This window comes from Tinamus guttatus, unplaced genomic scaffold (assembly GCF_059628265.1).
Source record: "Tinamus guttatus ecotype Peru unplaced genomic scaffold, ASM5962826v1 Tinamus_guttatus_pri_ptg000119l, whole genome shotgun sequence".
NCBI classification, from domain to species: Eukaryota; Metazoa; Chordata; class Aves; order Tinamiformes; family Tinamidae; genus Tinamus; species Tinamus guttatus.
Window position 1 is genome coordinate 489,655 of NW_028288653.1, and position 15,655 is coordinate 505,309.

Consider the following 15,655-nt stretch of genomic DNA (forward strand, 5'->3'; position numbering starts at 1 on the left):
TTTTGGTCATCATCACGATGGTGTTTCTAATCTTCTCATTTTGGCTCTCAGAGCATGTCTGCAGGTTTCAGATATACCCACAAGCACTCTATTGAGTTGCTACTCTAATTACTAACCGCCTTTGGTGAAGAACATATTTTAAATGAATATAGATAAATGAATATAGATTTATGTCAGTTTTTTCCTAAGCTGTTTCACATTTAGCCTTAAATGAAGGTTACATAATACACACACCATGATTATACACACAAGATTTTAAAATGTCATTTAGCAGTAATTAGTTTTCATGAAACAATTGAAAGCTAGCGGAGTTTTCTCAATAACTCTCTCCAGAGACAATCAACTGCTCCACTAGAGCTCAGTCCTTATTGTGAGTTCATTTTCCTTTCATCTTTTGCCTCGCAGAATGAAAAGGGAAAATAAAAATACAGAAAACTGTAATGTGAAAAAGCTATAAAGAGAACACTTAGCATAAGATCAGATTATATGGAGGGGTACTAGCTCTGCATTGTTCAAGGATTTCACCGATTTCTAATTGTCCTAAGTAAAAGTGTTCTAACAAAAGGCCATTTGGGCTATTTCATTTAAAAACATGGTTTATGGTTCATGAAAGCTAAAATCAAGTCTTTCTGCATTATCAACTTGCGTATTTTCAACATTAAGTTATAACTGTCCTATACAAATATATAGAGACAATCCAATATTTGGGTTGAGACTATAGTATAAGCAACATAATAAAATAGTAGTAAGTCTCTGAAAGGATGTAAACAATTTTTTCTGAAAAGGGAAAAATTAACCTCTTCAATTTATTAGTCTTTAGCATGGAAGAGAGAAAAAGGAAGTTTAGTGACTTTGCTGGATACAGCTGTGATCTTCTATGTATGAACTGCTGGTTGATTCTGGTCACTATATTTACCCTAAGCAAAGTAGGCAAGATTGTGCCTGCCTGGTTTGTGCACTCCCCCCTCCTCTCTCTCGCTTTCATGTTTCTTTCCTGAAATATTTGAGAGTTCTGTTTCAATCAGAAAAGCCTTTTTTTTCTTCTTCTTCTATTTAACCTATATAAGGCTTTTACATTAATAGGTATTAAGATGGGAAAATGGAAATCTCAATACAGACTTACTGGCAATGTGCATATGTAGTCAAAAAAATATTCATTAAGAATATGATGAATTAGGATTCATTAGCAATATGATTGAGAGCAAAAAAAAAAAAAAAGATGCTGTAATTTTATCTGAATCAATACCCTTTTACCTGGAATAACCTGCGTAGATGTTACTTTGTCTTAGAAAAGATTCTGTGGGATTAGAGCGTTTAAGAAGTGACTGACAACAACGAATGACCTTCCTGCATAGGAAGCTCCTCAACTGAAGAGCAAAACTTGAATTTTTTTACCTTAGAAAAAAAGAAAACTTGGCAGAGACATAAAAGGATATAAAGCAATGAGAGGCCTAGAACAGGTAGATGAGGAGTTACACAGGGGAGTATATAAAAGAGGGTATGCTAAAAATTTATAAAAGAAAAACTCTTCCACGTGACATTTAAATGCCACAGGGTATTGTTATCATTTGAATGTTGGTTATTTATGTGGACGAGGAAAAATTATACAAAGCTTAGTGCTGGAAAACAGCTGGTGGGAAGCTCTTTAAGTATTTTGTTTAGCATTTATGTGAATGATGAGGCTAAGATTTTGCAAGATGGCAAAAGCCTGTAGTGTGTAGACTTTCACTCAGAGGCAGAAGGGATTTCTCAAGTGAAATTGTTCCTGAAAAGAAAGGTAGAGTACAGTATAGGGACTGAAGTTTTTGTATTGGCTGTGGAAGAGGCTGGACAAGATGTCCAACATAGTTTGTTTCACTTCAGAAATCCTGTAATCTTGTAGAGTTGGTAGACCTTGAAAATGTGATTGGATGCATCTTTATAATATGGAATTCAGTCTGAACCTTTGCTGCTACTTCTGCCTTCTGTGGCACCTCTGTGGCAAAGAGATGTACCTTATCTTTGAGGATGAAAGAGATCATGTAAAATGATCAAAATAATTAGAAGACTGAGTTATATCTGACCAGAAAGGTGATTTTATGGTGTGATGCTGTGTATGCTGTGTGCTCTGCAGTAGGGCATGAAATCAAGATGAGTTTCTGAAGAACAGGACGTGCTGGGGCAGTTCTGGAGCCTTTCACGTTGAAAGGGAGGAAGGCAGGCAGGTAATCAGTGCAGTATAGATTCATCTTCTGTGGCTGGAGCTGGCACAGCCTCAGGCACTGATCCCCTCAAGCAAATCCATAGCTGGCTTTAGCCCGGAAGGAAGCAGTTAATTCACTCCAGAAGAGATTTCACATGTGTAATACAGAAAATTAGGGAGCTAGGTCTGGAGCAAAGGTCAAACTTAAAATATTAGATGCACTTACTCTCAGGTCAGGAAAATTGTGAAGTGCAGTGGCTAAAGCAAGTGGATACCAAGACTGCTGTCTGGTACTAATTTGACAAAAATTGTTTTTTTTTTTTTTTCATTATGGTTTGGCTTATGTGATATGATCATAGGTATAAAATGAGACTGTATTGCATTTCAAACCTTTATTAGAAAATGAGTAAAGACTTGTTCCAGGCAACTCTTTCTTCTTCTCTGCTGCTGTAGAGGAAAAGTCAATGGTAGGAAAAGGCAGTGGGTTCCAGAAATGCCTCAGCCAGACACAACTTTATTTTAGTCTTCTCCCTCCAGAATGGTGGGGGGAAGTTGGATCACTTTAATTCTCAAGAAAGAGTGTTTGGTTAAAGCAATCCTTTCCTCCAGGCTAGCAGAGACGGCTCTCCCAATTGTAGTGATAGAAATGGAGTATGTTTCCTTCTATATCGTAGTCCTTTCTCAAAGAATAAAGGCAAAAAGATGATGAAAATTAATAGCAGCCACTTTGCAAAAATGAACAAATGGCAGAAGGGAAACTTTCTTGTGGCAAGTAATTATCAAGAAATAGCCAACAAACATTCTAAGGAAGACCTGTACAAAATGAACACACTTACCTTCCCAATGTAAATTTCTACTTTGAATGTTATGATGTTATTAAAATGTGAGAAAGTGGGAGGAGAGAGAAGTTTTTCTTTTTTGAGGAATTACATGGAAAACACTGAGGTTTCCTGCAGGCAGCAAAACCAAAAAAAAAAAAAAAACTTATTTTCCTCTTTTCTGAATTAATTGCACTGATGATACTTACTTATATTGTGTGCATGACATTCTCGGATGTTCATGTTTTTTGTTCTCAGAAAAATTGGTTTGTTTTTTTTTTCAGAAAAGCTTGGAGAGTTGTCAGTGACGTGTCATTCATCTGCAAATTCTTTTAAACATCATGACTGATCTTGTCTGACTTTGGTTATATTGCGTTTTAAAACATACTTTCACATTGACTTCTGTAATTTTCGCAGCTGCCATTTCTTATTTCACTAGCTTGCTGACCTTACTTCAAATGTTTTTAATGGAATAATTCTTGAGAATTGCATAGCTAGAAAACAAAGCACAAGAGAATCTAATTTACCTGTGGGAATAATCCCAGCAAAACACCTATTGCTGAGTGTCAAATATTAGTGTAGTAATACTTCAGAACAACAAAGTAATGTCTTCCTCTGTTCCCAAGACTCCTGTCTCCAGCAGATCACTGGGAGATTTGGAACAAGACATTTCTGATTCCACTAGAAATCGAGTTTTGTTTGCAAAACAGATAGCTTCTCCATTGCTCAAAACAAAACCACCTCAAATCCAGGTGCAATAAAAGCTGTTGAATACTGACTGAAAAGTTAGTTATTGTGCCCTGGAAGCAACCTGCTACAAATATAGCTTGACCTCCCAGTACACATGAACACAGTGTTGTACTGTTCGAATTGAATGATTGTTTTGGCCTGCAAGCCTTTGCTTTTCTTTCTCTTTTCTTTCCTTCCAGCTCTCAGAGGTCAGCAGTAACATGTGTTAGTGTTAAGATACACTACAGTGACTATTCTGATACTGGAACCCGGTAGCACATCAGCCATGCAGTAGCAAGGAGACTGGCTTTTCTGTCTGCATGATCTATAACACTGTGCTGCTAATTCAAGATGAGTGAACTATTTTTAGAGGTTACCAAATGACTCAGCGAGGAAAAAAAAAAAAAAAAAGGCACTTGTATAACCGATGCAAAATGAAATATTCAGATTATTTGGCTGGTAAAAACCTGGAAGAAATCAACCTAATTTTGGTTTAGCTGGATGGAGTGGGCTTTTCAACAACATTCCAAACTAATTTGAAGTGTGTTCTTGAATGTAAAACCTTTGCTATCTTGACCTGCGGGTTCTTTACAAACAACCTCTTTCCCTCTTCTGATGGCAAATATAAATTTACTGTGAGAGATTTACTCTAGTGTTTGATGTTGACTGCATTGCACCTAGAGTTCTAAATCCCATTAGAAACTGCTTATCTTATTAAGTGAGGAGTTTAATAGTATGCTTGGATAGGCCACAGCCAAAATGAGATCAGTAGTACTTTCATATAGTAGAAAAAAATGATAAATATGATGATGGCTGAATACACACTAAGTGTCAGCTCTGTCAGCATCATGGGCTTGAGATCTTAGTTTTAATATAATGCTTCTTAAATGTTATTGATTGCCACCACTTAAAATTCACAAGTTCTTCCCATAATTCTTCAGGAACATTGAAAGTGTCACTGCAAACTCAACACCTGAAAAGTTTTGCATTTGAGTTAAAAAGTAAAAAAGACTACAGTATTTACTTGTAAACTGGCACAACTTAATAGCTTTAATATTTCAGCATGGCAGTTTTCTATTGCAGTTTATTAGGTGCACTGCATGAGGTTAAGATAGAAGTTTTTCATTACGTAACACAAAATTAACCATTTCTAACACTTAACCAAAGTTGTATAACATTCACATAAAGATGGTGGTAAAAAAATAGGCTCAGAGGAAGCTGGTGGCATGAATCCAGGAGTGTTGTGGTTTCACCCCAGCTAACAAAGTTCTACCTTCTACTTGACGATGGTTTCAGATGAAATGTGGGCAAATCTTCCGTGTCTTCTAAGATAAGGCAACCTGATGAGAACATGCTAAGACAGAACCATAGGATGGAGTCACCTTTGCATGTTCAGCTCTGGATAGAAAACATTACACAGAATGAAGTAGGAAAACCGGGAAGCTGAGAGAGGCCATACCTCACTTCGGCTGAGATTGGTGCTGACAGGAAATTATCACTGGTTCAGCAGGCAGGTGGAAATTTTCCTGCTGTGCTGGGTTTTTCAGGTTAAAATGGTGGAGCTTCTTATTACTTTTGTGCTAGGAGCAAGGTGTTAGAGTCGCTAAGGCTTGCAGGGCTGCTTTTCCCCTATGGGAAGGAAAGAAGTTGTGGCAGTTACTGGAGCTGATCTTGGTGAGTAATTCTGTGCTCCATGTATTTGTGATACCTGCAAAAAGAGAAGGCTCTGCTAATGGAAGGGAAAGAAACTCAGTTCCACTGCATTTTTGTCTAACTGTATTTCCCACTCTAATGAGTGAAAATTCATCTGAAGAATTATTAACTGGGATTGACACCACAAACACAGCAGTAATGAAAGCAAGTTTCTCAGCTAGACAATCTGATGATCTAACAAACTGTCTCAACGAGATTAGATAGTTTAAGGTCTTGTGAGATTATTCATTAGTTTTTTAACAAAGCAATCTTTATAGTACATGTCCCAATTTGATGTTGTATCTCCTTCTTTAGCTATGGGCTCTGTTCTTTTGTGTCTTAGATAATACTGCACGTTAATTCATTGACATTCAACAGTAAAAAACTAATGTTCCCTGGCACTTTACCCTTCATAACATTTCTGAGAATGTTAGGTTCACATCAATGTAATTTTATCTTCACTGGCAAGGTGACCAGATGAGTTGATCAATAAGGCATCAGTAAGTCTTTATAACTGGGTATATGGAAAATTTGTCAATGCTGAAATTAGCCTGCTGCAAGAGAACTGGTAGAATGTTATCTGTATTTTCAAGAATGGCCAAACTGCAGGAATGTAATAATTGATTGCCCAAAGGAAGTATCAAAAATCTGCGATGAGCAGGTACATTGCTCATGTTGGTGCAAGAATTTGAAAAAGGCAGAGGCTCCGAATGTCTGCAGCTCCATGCAGTATAAATGAATGTGGCAAGGAAAGAATAAAAGAACAAATATGCTAGTCCATAAATCATACTGGACATATTTAGAAATCATTAGAATTATAGTAGAGCATCCTCTTTCTGTATTTTCAGATTTTAAAATCATTTGTAGTTCTTATTGTGATCCTTCTTATTGTTTTTTGTGACAATCCTTTATTAATGTGAAAAAATCATGCTATTCAAAGTAAGTATACTATTTTCGCATCTATCTAGAATAAAATTAAGTTGTTGTCATCTGCCTTTAACTGAAAGGGCAAATATTATCTATATTGCAGGAGCACAGGAGTTGCAGAGATTAAATCTGCCATGTTATTTCTTTGCTCATCACATAATTGTAATGCAAAAGTGTTTAATATGCATAAACTAAAATCAACAAATTTAACAGTATTTAACAATATCTAACTGTATTTGTTTGTCTTGGCAGTTTCACAAATTTCTTCTTTTAAATGAATCATAATATGAATGTAAATATCAATTGCCATGTTTCAAGAATTAGAAAGTTTCATCCACTTTTCTTTTTTTGACAATAAGTGTGCAAATGAACGCATAGAGTATCATAGGAAACGCTGTTATCAAATGGAGTGTCGCTCAATTCAAAAATATCTTGTCCAATAGTGTTTTATTTAGACGATAGCTATATTTAGAAGTCAGTTGCTAAGGAATTAGTTTACTGTGCAAAATCTCCCTGTTTTATTTTGCTGCACAGTTAATCCTAGTAAGGCTAAAAAATAGTTAAAAGGCAATCTGTAAGATCTTATAAGATGACATTTGGAAATCTGCAGTCATATTAGTCATTAGTCATGGCAATATTCTGCCATAAGGCAATGAGTCAGACAATTGATTAGAGAACCTCATCATGATATATCCTCCGGCATGAATGTGGTGAGAGGGAGAGGAAAAGGGAGATAGGGGAGTGCATGGGATACAGGACAGGAACATGGAGAAGAAGAAGGAGAAAGAAAGTCTGAAAAGAGTTTTTAATTTTACTTAGCTTTTACCTTTTAGAGGGCAAAGCTTAGGGTAATGCAAAAGAGGCAGACAGCATAAATCATGAAGCTTGAGGAGCTACAAGGCGTGCTGCCCTCATGCTTTCCGAGTGAAATCCAGCATGACCGGCAAATCTAGTTTCTCTTGCACACTTAGCAAGTCATCTTCCTCTAGACACGTGGCAGCTGGTGTCTTGCAGGTGTTAAGTAAAAGTCATGGAAGAGACGGGCATAGAAACGTTACCTGTTTTTCCATTTTATCCATTTTCACAAATAGAGGTGTGGACATGTAGGTCATGTCCGTGTCCTCGTGGACATGTTTACTGAGGAGCATCAGCAAAACAACTGCCAGGGCACGGAAGCTGACAGAAGGCCAACGGGGGACATTGGAGAAGTGCTCGGCTTTGCAAAAAAATGCTGGGCGTAGCAATTAAAAGGAAATAGCTCTGCCATTTAGGGGTTTGTGATGCTTATGCTAGTGACTGTGTTATGACTCCCCTGCCGCTTTTTTTGAAATTAACACAATAATTTTGGCTGCGATGCTCAGGTGTATAAGATTGGGTACCTGCCCCATCCCTGCAGTCAAGCTAAAAAGCTACCAGATCCTGGTAGGAGAAAGGAAGGACACAGAAATATCCAAAAAAGTACTGTACAACCAGGAAGAATGAGGCACACCAGAAGAAATTACTTGAACAGATAAGATTTTACTGTACCTGCTTTTGCAAAGTTGATCTCCCTAATGTGTGATTTTCTTCCTAGCAGGTTACAATGACTTAAGAGCCTTGTTCACAATGTTTTCAAATGTCTGGTGCTATCTTGATCTGTCCTGAATTAAATTAATCCAAGTCCTCAAGTGATGCATAGTTCTAGCAAAGGAAAACTGGTGAGCCTTGTAATTTTACTCCTGGTAGTGATTTGGTATCATTGGCCCTACGTACTTGTATAAGAAACAATCAGAGGGGCTTGTGCTTTTAATGCAGGGGAGCTATTACAAAATGTTCTCCATGACGGCACATCTGTAATGAGCTTCACTGTCTTTCCTGGTCTGCAGGGCACATCTCTTTTCTTAGGCATTTCATGAAAGAGGTTCCCAGTTTATGGGAAAATAATCACAGTTATAATACAGAGAAAAACTGATCTGGCTTATTTTTGCCTTATTTGCTGAAGCATCTTGATTGGTATGAAAATACTCCACCTGTGATAAACACTTGCTACTACTTTATAAAAGAAAATGAATAATTTATTGTTTGTGCTTTTAAAAGCTGTTAATCGATACCAAGCATTTCAAAAGAATGCATGCAGATGATATTATTGAGAAACACGATTGCTGCTGAAATCAATGTAAAATTCTCGTCGTCTTCAATGAGGCTATTGTCAGAGTAGGATGTTGGATGTTACATTCTAGCAAGTTGCCATCATGTGAGCTCACAGTGATGGATAATCCTTTCCCCAGAATTACAGCAGTGGTAAGAAAGCCGTGAAGGAAGAGGTGTGAAGGATAAACAGAGGCACTGGGAGGTGAGCTGAATTGCTCCAAGTTAGGCATTCAATCAATGGTAGAGGAGGAACAGAGCCCTGATAGTCTAAGTTCCAGCCCAGGTTCCTGCTTAATGATGTTTCTTCACATGCAGCTCTCTCAGGTGATGCCTTTCTCATCTTTCCTGGTCTGTGCAGATCTCATACAGTGTATAACAACAAAATCAATTGTACAAACAAGCTTCAGTGGATTACGTCCTACCGCCACTAATTGCTTTTCATGGCGGCATCTCACCTTTCTCTCTGCACCATCCCCATGCCAATGAAGCACTTCCCTCTCTGTCATTTGCACCTGTGAGCCATAAACCCCTCCTGGCTTTGATGGAAAAGGTGAGATAGAGAGAAGCCTTTGAGCCTTATGCAGTCATGATACCTTTGCATCTGTAGATCACAGGGCCATGTAATACAGTTACAGATACAGGCAAGCCTCCTGTTCACCATGTCTATCTCATTTTCAATTTGTTTAATACATCTTCACAAGGAATCTCAAAGGGCCTGTACATAGTTCTGCTTTGGGGGCATGTTGTGATATAAACACGTTTAATTACCTTAAACAACTTGCATTTCATAACATAAATATTGCAATGAACCAAAATATTGTTGAAAGCAGCATAGCATAAGGATAATGCCATATGCCATTAAAATATACTCCTCCGTTGGTTGTCATATTAATCAGTCTATCGTGTGGACTGTAAGCTTATCATGAGTTTGGTCTGCGTTACAAATGAGCCATAAAGTTGTAACTGCCGACTCTCACAGCACTTGTTAAGCTGTGACTAATTTTCCTTTTTCTGACATTATTATTTTATCAAACTTCTATAGTTGTTTAAATGCCTTTGTACAAAGATTAGCTTCACTGTTTTATGATGTTTGTGTCTTACTCTGCGATGTCTCATTTCTTTTGTGTAAGTGCTATTACTAATAGTCAAGTACATGAAGGAGTACAAGGACTTCATCATTTCCTTTCCTACAGTTATTCCTGGTTGATATTTTGATATGCATACGCTTTCCAGTTGAATGTATCTAAACACAGAAACTGTTTTATAGGGAAACAATCATCAAGATTAACAGATCCTTTAGTTCATTATCAAGATGTATTTTAAGGAAGATTATCTGAAACATAAACCATCAGCAAAAAACACAGAAGTAAGGGTCATGGCCCAATCTTTCAAGAATATATAGGGCTTCTCTACAGCATTCAAAGGATTTTTTGTGTGTGTGCATTCAATTGATTCTTAACAGGATTGTTCTGAAATTTCTTGATGTGCCTGAAAATGTGACTGAAGAATATGATCTGCCCCCCTGTGAAACCTGACAGAGTCTCTCTCCCCACAATGCGGTGTTCGACTGCCAACAGACGTGTCTTACGAATATCCTAGTCCGGTGTTCCTGACCCCAGAGTCAGCAGCAAAAGATGAACAACTGCAATGGCCACAGAAAGCAGGTGCATTTTGAGAAAAACAGATCTCAGGAGCATTCTATTTATCCATTTACGCAGAACAGTTGTACAGTATCTGGGGGCAAATGGTGATTCCCTCAGTCACATGCTGATTAAAGCTGGAATAGAACAGGGGTTGCCAATTTTTTCTAGTGCCAAGCAAAGGAACTTTATCAGGAAAATGAGAAAAGTGATACAATTCTGAAACCTACTCTCTATCTCCATCTGTCTCTCTTTTTCCCATCTCTGCTACTTGTTAATTTTCTGTCAAGAGGCTGCCTGTCCTCTAAAGCTGGACTTGGATCTACAGATTTAAAGAAAGAATGGATGCATTTACTATTTTTTGCTTACTAACATACTCCTAATATTTTTGGTAAGATACACAGCCTGCAGGTAACCCTGTAGAGAATGAGCTTTTATCAAAACAAAGTCATTTTCTTACCTGTTACATCAGCAGAGCAGCAATAGAGGTGAATGCAAAGGCAGAAAAAAAATAAATAAAAGGTAAATGACTCTGCCAAATGAACCTTCTTTGTAGGTGTCCTCCTGTTTGGTTTGTGGGAATATGTCATTCACAGCTGTCATTTGTTCTGTCATGGCAGGATATGCTTTCCTCCTTACTTCAGACATAATCCATTTGGATTATGCATGTGTTTGGGTACATATTGGCTCCCTGATTTATTAACACTGCTCTATGGGCAGAATCATGAAAGGCAGCTTCCCTCAGAATGGCTCAAAATAAATTCTTTACACACGGAGGTTCCCCATAATCATAGGGTCAAGTTTACTAGCTGGCAAATGGGATAGACGTAGCCATAGTTTCTAATTAATTCATTTTTTTCCCATGGCTGCTAGTAAATTTAAAATTGGCTGCTGACAACCAATTCCTGTTGGCAGCACAGACACTGAGACATACACAGGTTGTGCGGGTTGCAGCTTGAATCGGTGCTTAAACACCAAGTTCTAAATTTCATTGCTCGGCTGCTCAGTGCCCCCACAGTGTCTTTCAAAGTCTTCTAGTCTCTGGTTTATTGTATTACTGTTGTCAGTCTGAAGTGCAGTAATTTGTATTTGTCATGATTGCCCTTCACCTGATGTGGAGCAACCTTGGGGTGTTTTTGTCTTGTCTTATCGGTGGAGGAGTCCAGTATTTTGAATAATTAAACCCACATAAATAGTTGATTTTGGTGATACAGTGTATAACACCAAGATGGCTTATGTAAAAACCATGTGTTTTTACTTCTGCTGTCTTATTTGCTTGAACCAGGTTAAGAAATTGCTGTCATGAAAAATTAAAGATGATAATAATAGGCATTATTATCCTGTTTACTACATGCCGCTAATATAGAGAGATGTAGATTTCTCCTGAGGAATGGTTTGATGTATATTTGTTTTCAATTAAATTTGCATATCCTGTTTTAAAGAGAAAGATACTCTCTTTATCTCTATTGGCTTTCACTGAGGAGGGGAAAACAAAAGTTCCAGACTTCCACCCCTCTCCTTCATCACTGCAGGGGAGCCCTGTACATTACAAAGAGATTGGGAATCTGGGTAATTAATCATGAGCTTTTATGTAATGGAAAGTTTAAAATTCATTAGCTTTATATCAGAGTGAGTGTTATGAGGGAGAACATGTTGTGAATGAGAGGGAGAACCTTATAATTAAGGAAGTGTGTAAATAATAATGAAAGTCATTAGTGCCATTCAGTTTGTAAGAATGTCATAATGTAATTGGAGCATTAAAGTGAAATTTGCAATGACAAACATTAACGATACAAAAGAGAGAAAATGTGGTTATCTTTAGTTTGACAGATAATGTCAGCTTTCTTGCAAGGCCCAGATGGTGCACAGGAAAATGTTATGAACAGTTTTATTTTAATATTTTTATGATGTGGTATTTGGGAATACGATGTCACAAGCACACGAGGTGGTTTTGCATTTGTGAACCAAGAGTGCCTTGCAGAGTACAGAGTCCAACGCTGGGAGACTGAAACAACAGAGAGGGAAAGTCCTGTGAGGGATGCAAGGCTGTTGCTGCACGCAGTGTGAGGAGCAGGGAAGCATGGGGTTATGAGCTTGCTGAGTTTCATCTCCCTCTTCCTGGTTATGCAGTCTGAATCTTTCACAATTATGTGGGAAATTATATGATGCTAAAATTGTACCATGTTCTGCTCTTTCAACGAAAGGTCTTTCTACAGTATTGTGCACTGCAAAGGCTATAATTTTAGGGCGTGAAAAAATGTAGATTCCAAACAAAGGAAAATTTAAATATGTCTAGTGGATAATGCAAGGCGAAACAAAAAGAAGGCAGCTGGAGATAATTTGGGGGAATTGTATTATTTTAAGGGCAACGACTGAGAAATAACTATGCTTAAGACTCCAGTTCGAGGTCTCGAAGTGCCAGGAACTAAGTATCTGCCTTAGCGTCCTGTCCATGAGCTGCAGTGTTGTGGAATTTTACAGTGCTCTCTGTCACTTTGTGTTGAATGGACCTAATTTTTGCATTCAGTCAACAGGCTAACCAACACAGAAGTCGGTTCCAAAGCGTTCAAGAGAAATAGTATAAGTGCTAAGTTGATGTTAAGCAGACTCGTTTTCTGCTAAAAGTCTTTGGAAATGAACAGTGGTCCCTGGTGAGTGAAAATAGAGCGAGTGCCCAGGATGGCAGCATGCTCCGCTCCGGGTACAGGGCACCTCTGAAGACCTACTGGTAGTCAGCGTGGGGAATAAGAGCCTGTTGGCCCAGTAAAACAGAGCAACTCTATTTCCTTATCAAACGATTCCATGAAAGGATTTCAACCTGTCTATCCTTGAGAAACCTGCAGGATTTCCCAAGCACTTGACAAAGGCCATGTTTTTGCTCATTTTATCACCACTGGCAGAACTCAAGAGGGTTTGAAAATAAAACATAGCAAAAAATATTCTCTGCTCACTGTAGGGCTCCTGCTATTGTTGGGGTTTGTGCGTATGATATGGCAGTCCTATGTACAGTCATGCTTATTATGCTATATTGTGGTTATACCTACTCTTATTTTTTGGTGATTTTTTTTTTTTTTTTTACTGAGCATAAACAAAACTAACTTCATAGTTCCTAACTATATGGAAGGGGCTATCTGATACGTTTCCTCTTGCAGTTTGTGAAGTGCTGGTGTAGAGAACCAAATTTAGCACAAGTTGTTTTAATTATTGTTGTTGTTTGTTGTTGTTATTGTTGCTGTTACTATTCCAGATCTTTTGTGCATCTATACATTTTTGCACATAAGCTATCATATGGCCTTAAATGAGGAAATTACTTTATCTCAGATGCATGATGATGGAGAGCTATCTGTCAGCAAATTACATTATGTTCCTCCCTTGTGAAGGGTCTCCTCATCTCCTCTTCTGCAGAATTCGTGACCAATATTTGAACTCTCCTGTCTGTTGTTTGCAGCTTCTCAAACTGAGCAGGTTAATAAAGCTGGGGGAGGGAGGGGTAGGCACAGATGGTCATAATTTTACGGAGTAAGAACTGGCCTTTTTTGATTTATCCTGAGTGCGATTCCAACCTTATGAGAGCTTAGTCACTTTATACTAACTGATGCATAGATTATAGATTTTAGAATTACTTGGTGATCTGGTGAGCAGGTTCACCTGTCTTTAGGTGAAACGTATTTTTGCAGACTTCTGTCTTAACTATTTCTGGTTTAACAACACTGTTTAACATGTGAGTATCCATAATATTAGCAGCTACATCTTGAAGCCATTATACTGTTTTTACCCTGTCTTGGAGTGATCTTAGCAAGCATAGAGCCCAGATGTTCTTGTCGAGATAAGCTTCAAATGGGGATCCTAAAAGCCTCTCTGCAGTGGTATAGCTCATGTCCTCCACGTCATGTTCCAGGATCTTGAGTCAGCAACCCAGCCTTTTAGTTGCATCTGCAGGGAGCTGAAGTGGGGACAGCCGTATGGAAGTCAAGGCCAGTGTCACTCTGTCTGTGAGCCTGACTGGCTTCTTTGATTGTGGAGTTCAAACACCAGCTAACATTCACATGGACAGCAGGAAAGTTTGGATTTGAAGGCCCCAGCTACGTGTGTCTTCCGCTTGCTGGAGCTGAGTGATGTGGCTTCCTGGCTAGTGCGAGCCTCAAAGCATTTTGCAGGGAGATATGGTGGCCTGCAGGGAAGAGTTACACCCACCTGACAAAAGCATTGTGGCCAGGATCCTTTCCAGAGTTTCTGATGGAAGGAAAAAAAAAGAAAAAAAAAAGGCAAAGGAAAAACACAAATAGTGTCTGGCTTAAAAACTCTGTCATACTAGAGTGACACACAGTTATTTATGAAAATAACTGCAAAGTAGGCCTGGTCCTACACCTCTTGAAATCAAGGGGAGCTTTATTTTAAACTGTTCGATTCTCTACATGCATTTTATGGAAGACCAGGTGATGCTAGAAGAGTAAGGTCAGAGGGCAACACATTCAGAGGAATGTCAAAGGCAGAAGTTGGGAGTTGGAGATTATGGGGGCTGGTTGGCAGAGCTTTCTTTTCTTTACCTCCAGATCATTTACCAACTTCAATCTCCAGTGTTTCCTTTGCTATCTGATCTACACAGTTTACATTACTGTTTACTTAACAAAGAGTGCATTTTTGCATGTGTCAGCCCCCACAAAACAGAACAGAGATGTGCTGAGTATTAGCAGGATTGAGATTCTTCACTGCATGCAATAAATAACTAAACTGAAAGGCCTCAGTCTGTACAAGTGTTCTCTGCCTTCTTACAGCTGGGATGATCATCTAATCACACCAAAACTACAACTCCATAGCCAGGTTTTACTGCTATTCTTAACATTACTATGGCAGGATCTACAAAATGTAGGTGGGCATTTCCTATATTGCTTTTTTTCTCTTTTTTTTTTCTCTGTCACTTCCCAGATCCACTTGCTCACCCCAGAATTCCTCCAGTCTCCCTGACTTCCCTTCTGCCAGGACAGATTAAAGACTGATGTAGGTTTAGTGATGGTTTAGCAATGAGTGTGGCACCATGCACTTTTGCACGTCTGTACTATGGATATGTACATAGATATATACATATGTAGATATGTACATGGATATATGGATAGTAGCTGAAGATCATCACCCAAGCTCCTCTGTTCTCAAGGTGTGCTAGGAAGAAAGGTATCCCTTTCTACTTTGCTTTTATGCTTTACTTAGACACAGGGAAAACTTTTTTGGTGATGTCTGTAAGGGAGGCAGTGCTTTGTGCTAGTGAATTAGTGGTATGTGATAACAAGGCTAAGGACTGTGACTACACTGTTGGAGATGCTGAGTTTGTCATATGTATCCCCAGAGCCACTCATACTTGTGATCTAAGCCATTCTTAGTTTCTTAGGTGACCCTGATCGGTTGGGTTATTAAAGTTCATAAATCCTATTGAAAGACTTGGGAATTTCCTCATCTTGATTGCTCTCCTGCAGTATCGTAAGTAGGTAATGCACATTCCCCAAGACAACCCACAAATTGCAAGATAACCAATTCGTTGAATT